Source organism: Dama dama, chromosome 14 (genome assembly GCF_033118175.1).
Source record: "Dama dama isolate Ldn47 chromosome 14, ASM3311817v1, whole genome shotgun sequence".
NCBI lineage: Eukaryota > Metazoa > Chordata > Mammalia > Artiodactyla > Cervidae > Dama > Dama dama.
Window position 1 is genome coordinate 7,204,028 of NC_083694.1, and position 12,940 is coordinate 7,216,967.

The window sequence follows — 12,940 nt, forward strand, 5'->3', positions numbered from 1 at the left end:
AACAGGGAAACCTCTGAGGAAACACACACACATGCAGAGAGCTTCAGAATCACAACACATGGGCCCACATGTGGGACCTGATTCACACAAACCCACAGCATCTAAATGATGTAGTTTTTTTCCAGGGACCATAGAACACAGGCATCCTGGTATATCAGTCTCTTCTCTGCACCCCCAGCCCTCACCCCTGTAGGAATACAGCATCAGGGGGCCTCTCAAACCAGAGCCAGAGAAAGAGTCCCACCTTCATCAACTGCATTGCTCCTCAGTAGAAGGAAGATCCCTGAGTACTTACCATGTTCATTGTCTGCTTCGCATGCCTGTGATTAGAGAGAAGAAAAGAGTGTGAGGCTGTCAACATCTTGAGTACCATGCATTCAGGTCTTTTTTGTTCTCTTTTTGTTCTCAGAAAACCAAATGGGAAAGTGTTGTTGAGTCCTTAGCCCCAAAAGAAAACATAGAGGACTTCTGTAGGAAAGGTTGAAGATTTTCTTGGAAGATCTCTCAAGCCCATTTTGACCAGCAATTAAAAAATTTTATTTCAAAATAGAATATTTTCAGAAAATATTTCAGAAAATATTCACAAAATATTCACAAAATATTTCAGAAAACTTCCCGTGACTACAGTTTTTTAATTTACATTGTCATCGTTTAAAAATGCCATTTTGAATTATTTATCTGCTGGGAAAGACTCAACACTCATCCATTGAATTAAAAACTGTATATATCAGTTGTCTTGAATGTTTTGAATTCAGATAAAAAAATAAAGTCATGAAACAACACTTTTATCTCAGATAAATAAGGGATACTTACCACGGAGTTGGACAAAACCTCTTCCTCTGATGATCAAATGGATAGCTCCTCCACCTGGTCCTCAGGGAGCTCTGGAAGGATATGGAGGAATTGTCAGGACAACTGTGATGCTGATCTGAAGACCTTACTAATGTGGACACGGGTGGGGGGGAGTGTGTGGATGAGGGTGGTTAATAAGTGTGGGCTGATCTGTTGAACAACCTTCCTCATGGGTGGAGAAAGGCTAAGGAGATGAACATTTCAGAAATGAGTCAGAGAGCCTATAACTTTCTCACTAAGGGGAACTGCTGAGGAAACTGCTCCAGACTATAGTTTGTAATTTACATTGTCATTTTTAAAAAATGCCCTTTTGAATTATTTATCTGCTGGGAAAGACTCAGCATTCATCCATCAAATTAAAAACTATATATATTAGCTGTCTTGGATATTTTGAACCTTTATTTGAATTCAGCTAAAAAATAAAGTCATGAAGCAACAGTTTCAACTTGAAATTGTCAGTCTAACAAGTGGAAACACTAAAATTCACACTATGCTTCAGTAGTCATGTACAGTTGAGAGGCTTGCAACATAAAGAAGGCTGAGTGCCAAAGAATTGATGCTTTAGAATAGTGGTGCTGAAGAGACTCTTGAGAGCTTCTTGGACAGCAAGGAGATCAAACCAGTCAATTCTAAAGGAAATCAATACTGAATATTCATTGGAAGGACTGATGCTGAAGCATCAATACTTTGGCCACCTGATGTGAAAGGCAGACTCACTGGAAAAGCCCCTGATGCTGGGAAATATTGAGGGCAAGAGGAAAGGGTTGGGGGGCCACAGAGGATGAGATAGTTGGATAGCATCATCGACTCAGTGGACATGAATTTGAGCAAACACTGGGAGATGGTGAAGGACAGGGAAGCCTGGTGTGCTGCTGTCCATGGGCTCACAAACAGTCAGACGCAACTTAGCAGTTGAGCATTGTGATCAAGGATACATTGTATTTATTCTTCTCATAATTTTTAGGAATTAAAAAGTTCCATATAATTTTCTACATTCACAGTGCTGTGTATCTATCAATACCATCTACATCTAAATCATTTTCATCAGATCAAATATAACCTCTGTACCCACCTTCCCTCTTGCCTCTTGGCTCTGGTAATTTCTATTTCCAGTTTCTGTGAGTTAACCTATTCTATGTACCTTAAGCCAGTAGAATCATATAATATTTGTCTTTTTGTGCATGCCTTATTTCACTAACTATAGTAATTTTTTATATTATTTGGTCATCCATTTTGTAGCATATTTCAATCCTTAATTCATTTTTATGTCTGAATAGTATTCCATTCTGAATATATATCATATTTTATTTATCCATTCATCACATGATTGTCTTCGGGTTGTTTCTATCATTTCAGTACTAATAATGGACTGTGAATACTAGAGTACAGATTTCTGTATGATACCATAACAAGCATCACTAAAAACAAGGCTAGTGGAGGTGATGGAATTCCAATTGAGCTATTTCAAATTCAGACAGGTGATGCTGTAAAAGTGCTGCACTCAATGTGCCAGCACATTTGGAAAACTCAGCAGTGGCCACAGGGCTGGAAAAGGTCAGTTTTCATTCCAATCCCAAAGAAAGGCAATGCCAAAGAATGCTCGAACTACTGCACAATTGCACTCATCTTACACACTAGTAAAGTAATGCTCAAAATTCTCCAAGTCAGGCTTCAGCAATAGTGAACTGTGAACTTCCAGATGTTCAAGATGATTTTAGAAAAGGCAGAGGAACCAGAGATCAAATTGGCAACATCTGCTGGATCATCAAAAAGGCAAGAGAGTTTCAGAAAAACGTCTATTTCTGCTTTATTGACTATGCCAAAGCCTTTGACTGTGTAGCCTTTTCACAATAAACTGTGGAAAATTCTGAAGGAGATGGGAATACCAGACCATCCTACCTGTCTCTTGAGAAACCTGTATGCAGGTGAGGAAGCAACAGTTAGAACTGGCCATGGAAAAATAGACTGGTTCCAAATAGGAAAAAGAGTATGTCAAGGCTGTATAGTGTCACCCTGCTTATTTAACTTACATGCAGAGTACATCATGAGAAACGCTGGGCTGGAAGAAGCACAAGCTGGAATCAAGATTGCTGGGAGAAATATCAATAACCTCAGATATGCAGATGACACCATCCTTATGGCAGAAAGTGAAGATGAACTAAAAAGTCTCCTGATGAAAGTGAAAGGAGTGAAAAAGTTGGCTTAAAGCTCAACATTCAGAAAACTAGGATCATGGCATCTGGTCCCATCACTTCATGGGAAATAGATGGGGAGACAGTGGAAACAGAGTCAGATTTTATTTTTGGGGGCTCCAAAATCACTGCAGATGGTGATTGCAGCCATGAAATTAAAAGATGCTTACTCCTTGGAAGGAAAGTTATGACCAACCTAGATAGCATATTAAAAAGCAGAGACATTGCTTTGCCAACAAAGGTCCATCTAGTTAAGGCTATGGTTTTTCCAGTGGTCATTTATGGATGTGAGAGCTGGGCTGTGAAGAAAGCTGAGCAACGAAAAATTGATGCTTTTGAACTGTGGTGTTGGAGAAGACTCTTGAGAGTCCCTTGGACTGCAAGGAGATCCAACCAGTCCATCCTAAAGGAGATCAGTCCTGGCTGTTCATTGGAAGGACTGATGCTGAAGCTGAAACTCCAATACTTTGGCCACCTGATGCAAAGAGTTGACTCATTGGAAGAGACCCTGATGCTGGGAGGAATTGGGGACAGGAGGAGAAGGGGATGACTAAGGATGAGATGGCTGGATGGCACCACTGACTCGATGGATATGAGTTTTAGGAAACTCCGGGAGTTGGTGATAGAAAGGGAGGCCTGGCGTGCTTCAATTCATGGGGTCTCAAAAAGTCGGACATGACTGAGCAACTGAACTGAAATGAACTGAAGACCTCAGATTCTTCTTTGTGTCCTTATCAAGGATCAAGGCCCACAAGGGAGGAACGTCTTTGACCCTCCCCAAACCTGGTAACAATACTAATAAGTAAAAGATCTCAACTTGAGGGGGAGAGAGCTATTTGAATGCAAATATTTTATTGACAATACAGTGCCATGGGTCAAAATATGAAACCAGGTCATATTCAAGGGTGGTAACCAATTATCTCAGATCTGTCTGCTTACATTTGAATGTTATGATGCTATCTTGAGAACAGTATCTATGGGTTTTCTGCAATATCTAATATCTGTAAGGGAGGAACTTGCTACTGTTTTATTGCTTGGTAAAAAAAGTCATTATTATGTCTTTTGACTCCCATCTTTGAGTGACTGTTTTTATTCTTGGGAAGAAAGGTAAAAGAAAGCTGAGTTGCTTCTTTACTTATAGCTATCAAGGATACTAGATGTCTGGGATTTCATCAGGAGTTTTTTAAATGTATGCTAAAAACCTGCTCAATATGTTATTAAGAGCAATATGCATATTATGTTGGATTTAACAATATCAGCATTACTGTAAGAACAGGAGAAATCACATTAAGGTTAAATGGGAGAAGGTTTCTTTATCAGTTTTACAGGTAGATACACTGACAATGAAACTATATAACAATAATTCTAAGATTCTCATCTTTCTCAAATTAGTCACTAAGTTTTGTGAATTTTGCTTATAAATATACATCTTCCATTCATATAACTTAACTCCCACTAACTTTTTATCCTCACTTTCACCATGTTTTTGTACATATTGTAAATAGAAGTTACTTGTACAACATGGAAAGCAAGTATATTTCAAACTCATCCTATTTATTTAAGACCTGTGTCTGAGTTGCTTTTTGGTTTGAAATGTCTTTCTCACCACTTTGACATGGAATTCTCGGTGACACTTCAAGAATCAGCTTGTGCTTCATTCTTCTTATTCTCACATTTGCCCTCCATCTAATCCTCCATGGTACAAAAATAATTTCAACATAAACCAAGGGTCCTTTCCATGGAATTTTGGATTCTACTGTCAGATTATGGGATTAGACTTACTCCTTATCTTCTACTATTGTTAAAGGGGGTGATAAATGTATAGTGATGATTAGATTAGGTGACAATTATAAAAGGCTTAGGAACATAAAAATGCCATGTGTCTATTATATGTCTATTTATTTTATTGTAATATAATTGTTGATTTTTCTTGTCTTACATTTGTGAGATATTATGAGCTCATTAAGGAAGATTCTGACTTGTTTGGCACAGGTCAGTTTTCATGTAATCTAAAGAATTGATGCTTTTTAACTGTGGTGTTGGAGAAGACTCTTGAGAGTCCCTTGGACAACAAGGAGATCCAAGCAGTCCATCCTAAAGGAGTTGAGTCCTGGATGTTCTTTGGAAGGACTGATGTTGAAGCTTAAACTCCAATACTTTGGCTACCTAATGAGAAGGCCTGACTCATTGGAAAAGACCCTGATGCTGGGAAAGATTGAGGGCAGAAAGAGAATGGGAAGACAGAGGATACAACTGAATGACTGAACTGACCTGAAAGTGATGCCTAGTGCTAAAATTATGTTTACTAATCTTTATAATTAACAGACTCTACCTAATCAGAAGGTTGGACTTAATGCTCAGATAATGTATGTTAATAATATTTGCAAAATACAATGTGCTATAGGAATTTAAATATATACACATATGTATATAAGCACCAAAATTTACTTTGCATTTTTCCTATCTAACCTCTAAAAAGAAAGAAAAAAAAAAAAAGGAATATTTTTCTTTCTTCATGAAAATTGTATGAGTAATGCTGTTAAATTTAAGACAAATTCTGAAAAGCTTTAGAATGAGCTCTCTGGAGAAAATATGCAAAAGCCACCATATGTTTTCTTGTTTTTACCTTTCAAGATTCATGAGTCCAGAGACAGTTGTTACAGACATAAACTCCATATGAAACTAGACGACTTATTTATTTTCAGTAAGAAAAATGGTTAATGCCTCATGTTAGCTGCTTTTAGGACTTTGAGAAAATGTTTTTGGAACTCTCTTCTTACCAATACACATTCTCACCTGTGATATTATAAGAAAAAACATTTTAGTGATACAACATTAGTACTCACAGATATTTTATAATTATAAAAATCACACACGTGTGTGTGTATATATATATATATTTATATAAATATTTATATATCCTAATAATACAGTCAAAATTCTCAAGCAGATTTAAGATATTTACACTTTACCACTTACATAGCATAAACTAGATTTTTACATACTGAGAAAATTATATAAGTAAAAAATGTAATGACTATATTTGACTAACATATTTGAGGATATCCAGGGCAACACAGCTGCCCAGATAGGTTGTTGTGCCAAATTCTTAATATGCTAAGGAACTTCTGCTGAAAAAAGAGAAAGAAATTGTGAGCAGGTGGTATTTTTACTCTTTATTTTATATTGTTCTCTGGTTTCTTCCCTTTGGCTACCATTTCCTACCAGATGTGCTTTTTATTTTTCCTTTTAATTAAAAAAAACCTTTAATGTGATCTATATCTTTAGTTGGCTTCATACCCCAGAAAAAAAAAAAAATTATATATATATATAAGCTTACATATTATTTAATCACCATAAGAAAATTTATTGTAGAGTTAAAGAAAATAATACTAAGTTAATTAAACATGTAGAAAATAATTATTTAATAAATATTAGATACATTGGGTATTATTTTCAAAACAAAAAATTGGGGGCCAAAGTCACTTTTTAATTTCTGGTTACAACATATTTCATAGTTATATATTTCTAACAGTCAATAAAATACAGTTGTATCACTGTATATCAGCCTTCTGATGGTAGATGGAATATATTTTCAATATTAAAATGTCTTAGCATCTGTGCATGATATCATTCTCAAACATGTAGACTTAGTGATTTTATTCTCTTTTGGAATTAATTTTATGACAGTATCATAAATTAACTCTTAGTCTTAAATAGTGGAAGATTGAGGAAAAAATCTTCTTTAAGAAGTCACAGTCCTTAACAGGGTTTATTTTCTATTCAGGGCAAATGCAAATAATTTAGCCATTATTTTAATCATACTTTTTAAATTAATATATTTAGAAATTAAAAAGCTAAATAGAAAAGCATATAGTGAATGGAATGGCTGCCAATTGTGTTAAATCTAATAACTATTCAGAAATAAACAGTCATTCCTTGACCACGGTAGGTGATGGAGCAGTTGTAAATAGAGAGATGGATTCCATATATAAAACTTGAATAGAATGATGCTAAATGCTGTCTGAGTGTTACTGAGCCCTAAATTTAAAAAGTGACACAAACTAAAGGAATAAAGGAAAATGTCTCCTAGGAAATAAGAATGTCTCTATCTCTAAACTTGAGAAAAAAATTCAATATAATTTAATAGAAGGGAGCCATGTATGAGGGAGTTCTGGGAAAGGGCAGTCCTAGAAGTTGAAGGATTTCTTACCATCTAAAAGTGTTTGCATGAATAGGAAACACAGATGTCGTTAAAATCACAATGTGTTTTCTAATATTTACACACACACACAGAGACCCATATCCTTTTTTTTTTTTTTTTAATTCTGTGACCAAGTTAAATGAACAACTGAGTAGAGATAAGAAAGGAAATCTTCCTATGATTTAAATGTGGGGGTATATAGGGAAATGAACATGGCACTTAGATGTTTATCTATTTCTCTTAATAATTTCTATCTCAGACTAAACACATACACACAGGTTCTTCAAAACAATAAGAAGCATAGTTCTCATTGCACTAGAGATGCCATACTGGTTTCCAAAATGCTCAAAAAACATAAAAATTAGAGTGAAAAACTCTATCATGGAACAATACTTTTGCAAAACCTCCAATCCTCTCTTTTTTGCACGGTCTCAACTCCTTCTATAAAATCTCCTTCCTTCATATTTAGAACTTCTGCTGTCTAGATGCATTGTAAGTCAAGTTCTGGCTGTGAGTCTGCAGCAGTGAGTGTTGGAGGTTTCTGAAGCAATCAGCATCCTTTTGCAAAGCTCTGCCTCAGGCCAAGGCATTATAAAGACTGAAGTAAGAGTACTCTAGGGCTTCCCAGGTGGTAAAGAATCAGCCTGCAATGCAGGAGACTCGGTTCAATGCCTGGGTTGGGAAGATCCCCTGGAGAAGGAAACGACAACCCTCCCCAGTATTCTTGCCTGGGAAATCCCATGGACAAAGAAACCCGGCAGGCTATAGTCCATGGGGTTGCAAATGAGTTGAACATGACTAGTGACTAAACTACAAACAGAAGAGACTTCTAAGCTCCCCAAAGGAGGGAGAAGAGGTGGAAGTGAGGTGGGATGCAATCAGGTTGATAGGAGTCTATCAAAGTTGTAATTCATTCTCAGGGCCTTCTTTCCCAATCTAAGCTAGAAATTTCAAATAAAACAACATTTAAAATTACATTATAATTTTGCTACTTTAATGACTAATTTGGAGAACTTAAATTCAGATAGATGTATTTTTCCAAGAAATAAGAGACTCTTAGAGTGCCCACAGAAGTGTGGTTCTTTGATTTGTACTGAACATCTCATTTTCTTCACTATGAGATCTTCAAGTTAGTAAAGAGTGGACATCTGATCTAGGAATTTTTACTGTCTACAGTTTCACCAAAATATGATGCAATAGCTGTTGTTCTTCAGAATCTGTAGCATGCTTGCAGAAAAGTACGGGTGATTTTTTTTTTTTTTTTTTTTTTGCTACTGAATTACATTGACTTCCAATCTCCCAGTTCCATGAAGAATAAAACCATTACCACTTTCTAATCTAAACACATTAGACAACCAATTCCAGATTCCCAGATTTAAAGGTCTCTTTCTTGGAATTACTTCAGTAGCATGTACTTTTTATTTTGTCTCTTTTTGTCCTTGATTAATTTATCAAGACCAAAGTATTTTATACTTGATCACATTAATTCTCATATAACTCAACATACAGGTAGCTGTATAATTTTTCTTCTCATTTCTCCTTCAAATATAAATTTAAATGTAAACATTTATGTGGTAATTCTTCTGAAGAGGAAAGTGTATGAGAAACATATATACATATATATATGTGTTTATATACACACACACATATATGAATTATCCCCTCATATTTGAAGGTGACATAGTTGACAAAATTTCAATATCAGCATTCTTTTTTGTGATTTTTAAAATTAATGACTGATTCATGTCAATGTATGACAAAATTAGCCTCCAACTAATAAAAATAAATGAAAAAAAAATAATAAAAAAATAAAGAAATTGATCAGAAAAAAAAATAAAAATAATTTTTATTGGGTTGTAGTTGCTTTACAATGTTGTGTTAGTTTATAATGTATAGCAAAATGAATCAGCATACTAATACATATATTTCCACCCTTTTGCACTTCCTTCTTACTCAGGTCACCACAGAGAATTAAGTAGAGTTTCCTGTGCTGTACATTACGTTCTCATTATTTATGTTTTTAAAATATATAAATATTACATTATACTACTATTGAGTTGTCTTAATAGTAATTGTTGTTGCTGTTATTCAGTCGCTCAATTGTGTCTGACACTGCAACCCCATGGACTGCAGCATGCCAGGCTACACCAATTCTTGTCACAGTCTCAGAGGCATGACATCCCTGGAAGGATCAGCCTGTTGTCTAAAACTGTGGATAGGGAAACAATTTCAGGCAAGACCCTAAATTGTATATATCTCTTCTAGTTCATGTTAAAAATGAGTGCTCAATTTAAAAGACAGCTCCATTATTTCAGGAAACTCATAAAGATCATTTTCAATTACTTCCATGTAATCAATTGCTTCCCCAAAGGGCAATTCCATTCATGGGACTGGAGATGTGCTGAATTCATGGTGACTTAGAAGGAAAGGAAGAAGTGAGTTGAATGTCCACAGATGTGTAGTTAGTTTAAACCAACATTCATCTCTTCTAATAATGCCCTGTGAACACATAGACCAGGTGTCAAATATTGTGAAAGGAAAATAAGGTAATGATTATCCTGGGGAACCAGAGAGAAATAAGAGGTCAATGGAAGCATTCCACACTATTCCGTTTAATGCATATTCAATATTCACTGTAGTACTAATGCATAGTTTTAAGTTACTTTTTTCCACCCTGAGTTTCTTTTCTGAACATTTTTGTACTTAAGCCTTTACATAAGAGCAATTATAGGGTATATATCTGGAAATGGAGTTTTGGGGTCATGTATAAGGACATCTTAAAGTTTCTCAGATATTAGCTAAATGTAATCTAAAGTACCATAAAATATTTCTATTTTTATGCCAGCAGTGTGTTAGAGTTCCCTTTACATCTTTACAAAATTTAATATTTTAAACTCTTTTATATCAATATTATAGGTGTGTAATAGTATCATTGTTGTTGTCGTTCAGTTGCTAAGACATGTCTGAGTCTTTGCAACCCATGGACTGCAGCACGCCAGGCTTCCGTGTCCTTCACCATTTCCTGGAGCTTGCTCAAACTCATGTCCATTGAGTCGCTGATGCCATCCAACCACCTGGTCCTCTGTTATACCCTTTCTCTCCTCGCCTTCAATCTTTCCCAGCATCAGGGTCTTTTCCAATGAGTCGGCTCTTTACATTAGGTGGCCAAAGTATTGGAGCTTCAGCTTCAGCATCAGTCCTTCCAATGAATAATCAGGATTGATTTCCTTTAAGATTGAATGGTTTAATGTCATTGCAGTTCAAGGAACTCTCAAGAGCCTTCTCCAATGTCGTGGTTCAAAAGCATCAATCCTTCTGCATTCAGACTTCTTTATGATCTAACTCTTACATCCATAATCTTTTAATTTGAATATTCCTAATCATCAGAGTGAAAGATTATTCTTTTATTTGTTTTATGACTGTTTTGTTTATTCTGCTGCAGATTAGCTGCCAACACAAAGATTTTATCAATTGTGTTATTCAATTGTGTCCTTTATTTTTTTTCTTTCTTGTGTGTACATATTTAATGTGTGTCTTTGAAACTATATGCACATTGCATATCCATCATAGTATTTAAGGTCAATTTTTAAAAGTAAATTCTTATATAATGTTATTTTTTTGAATGTAAAGTATAATAGTTCAAATGATTCACCCTTTATACTTCTCTCTTGCTGATTGGAATTATGTTTACTCTAGAGATTATTTAGGAAAAATCATTCTATCATGATACAGTTACTATATCACCTATCCCCATTATTTTTTGCTAGAACACATTTTTTTCTGACTTTAATGTTACTTCTGAGTATTTTAAAATTGGTATTTTAATGTTTCATTCTTGTGTGTTATATTATTTTTATGGTTTTCCATTTCCCCATCTCTTTTTTCCAGTTTTAACATTCACAATATATAGAGAACTAACCTGGCATGTTTATTTAATTTAATTATTTAATATATCTTTTTTATTCCTTAGAACAAGCTTTCTGTATGTATCTTTTGGACATGCCAAGTGCATGTGGGATCTTAGTTCCCCAACTAGAAATCAAATCTGTGCCCCTGCAGTGGAAGCTCAGAGTCCTAACAAATGGATCTCCGGTGAAATCCCTAACCTGGCAGGTTTTTAATAAGCTTTATTTGTGACAAATAATAACTAAAAAACAATTAAAAAACTTATTCAGAGTCGGTTTACTTTTACAGTATTTTGCTATCTTTTATGTAATATATTTATATAAATAATGAAGCATGGTTAGAAAATGAACATTTAACAGCAATTTCAATAATTACAAAAGTATCACTAGTATTAAATCTAGATGTCTGTTCTAGTGTAATTTAATTTCATCTTATTATGCTTTATAGTTTATTGCTCTTTTAAATGTAAGTTATGTTTTCAGATGTAACTTTGAATATATTTTTCACACTTATTTCAAGAGTTTGAAATGTTAATATTATTCTTTAAAGATTAATTTTATCAGAAATAAATTTTTAGCTTTCAACTTTATTGACATTTTCAGCATTACATTTCTTGTTGTTTTGTTTTTAACTTTTATTGAGAGTTCATTTTCAGTGAGAGATTTTGGGTTTTTCTCTCTTTTCTTCTGTTAAGCATTTTGAAGTTATGTACCTCATGGGTAAATACAGTTTTAAGATATGTTCGAGCGAGTGAGTGCTCAGACACTCACTCATGTCAGACTATTTGCATCCCCAATGGACTATAGCATGCCAGGCTTCTCTTTTGATGGAATTTCCAGGTGGGAGTACTGGAGTGGGTTGCCATTTCCTACTCCAGGGGATCTTCCCAATCCAGGGAGATATATTGTATTGAATGTATTCATGTGCTCAGTAGTATTTTTTCCCCCTTCTTTTATTCACTGATAGAAGTGGAAATGCAGACTTCAAGCATTGAGTCAACGTCAGGTCCCCATAATCATAATCAGTAAAGTAGGGCACCAACCAAGAAGGAGCAGTACTCATGTGATAAACAAGTTTCCTATTCTCAGAGATTTACCTCATATGTGAACCCAACTGGTTTTTTGTTTGTTTGTTTGTTTAGTTTTCTTCATATTTATAGTTGCTCTGATTTTAAAGCAAAGGGCAACATCAAAGCTAGAAATAACTTGCTGTACTGTCCCAGATGTTTGGGTTGAGTTTCAACATTGCTTCAGAATGAGGTAGAAAAAGCAATTTTCAATTATTGGAAAGAAATTCAATATATCTTGAGAATATAATAGGTAACCAAAGATGGCATACAAAGGACATTCTATATCATACTGGCTTCAACTTTATGATTGCAAGGAACCACTGAAAATTTTCTCTTTTTTTTCTCATTTATTTTTATTAGTTGGAGGCTAATTACTTTACAATATTGTAGTGCATTTTGCCATACATTGTCATGAATCAGCCATGGATTTACATGGGTTCCCCATCCCAATCCCCCCCTCCTGCCTCCCTCTCCATCCCATCCCTCTGGGTCTTCCCAGTGCACCAACCCTGAGCACTTGTCTCACGCATCCAACCTGGCCTGGTGATCTGTTTCACCCTTGATTGTATACTCGTTTCAATGCTATTCTCTCAGAACATCCCACCCTCGCCTTCTCCCACAGAGTCCAAAAGTCTGTTCTGTACATCTGTGACTCTTTTTCTGTTTTGCATATTGGGTTAACGTTACCATCTTTTTAAATTCCATATGTATGCATTA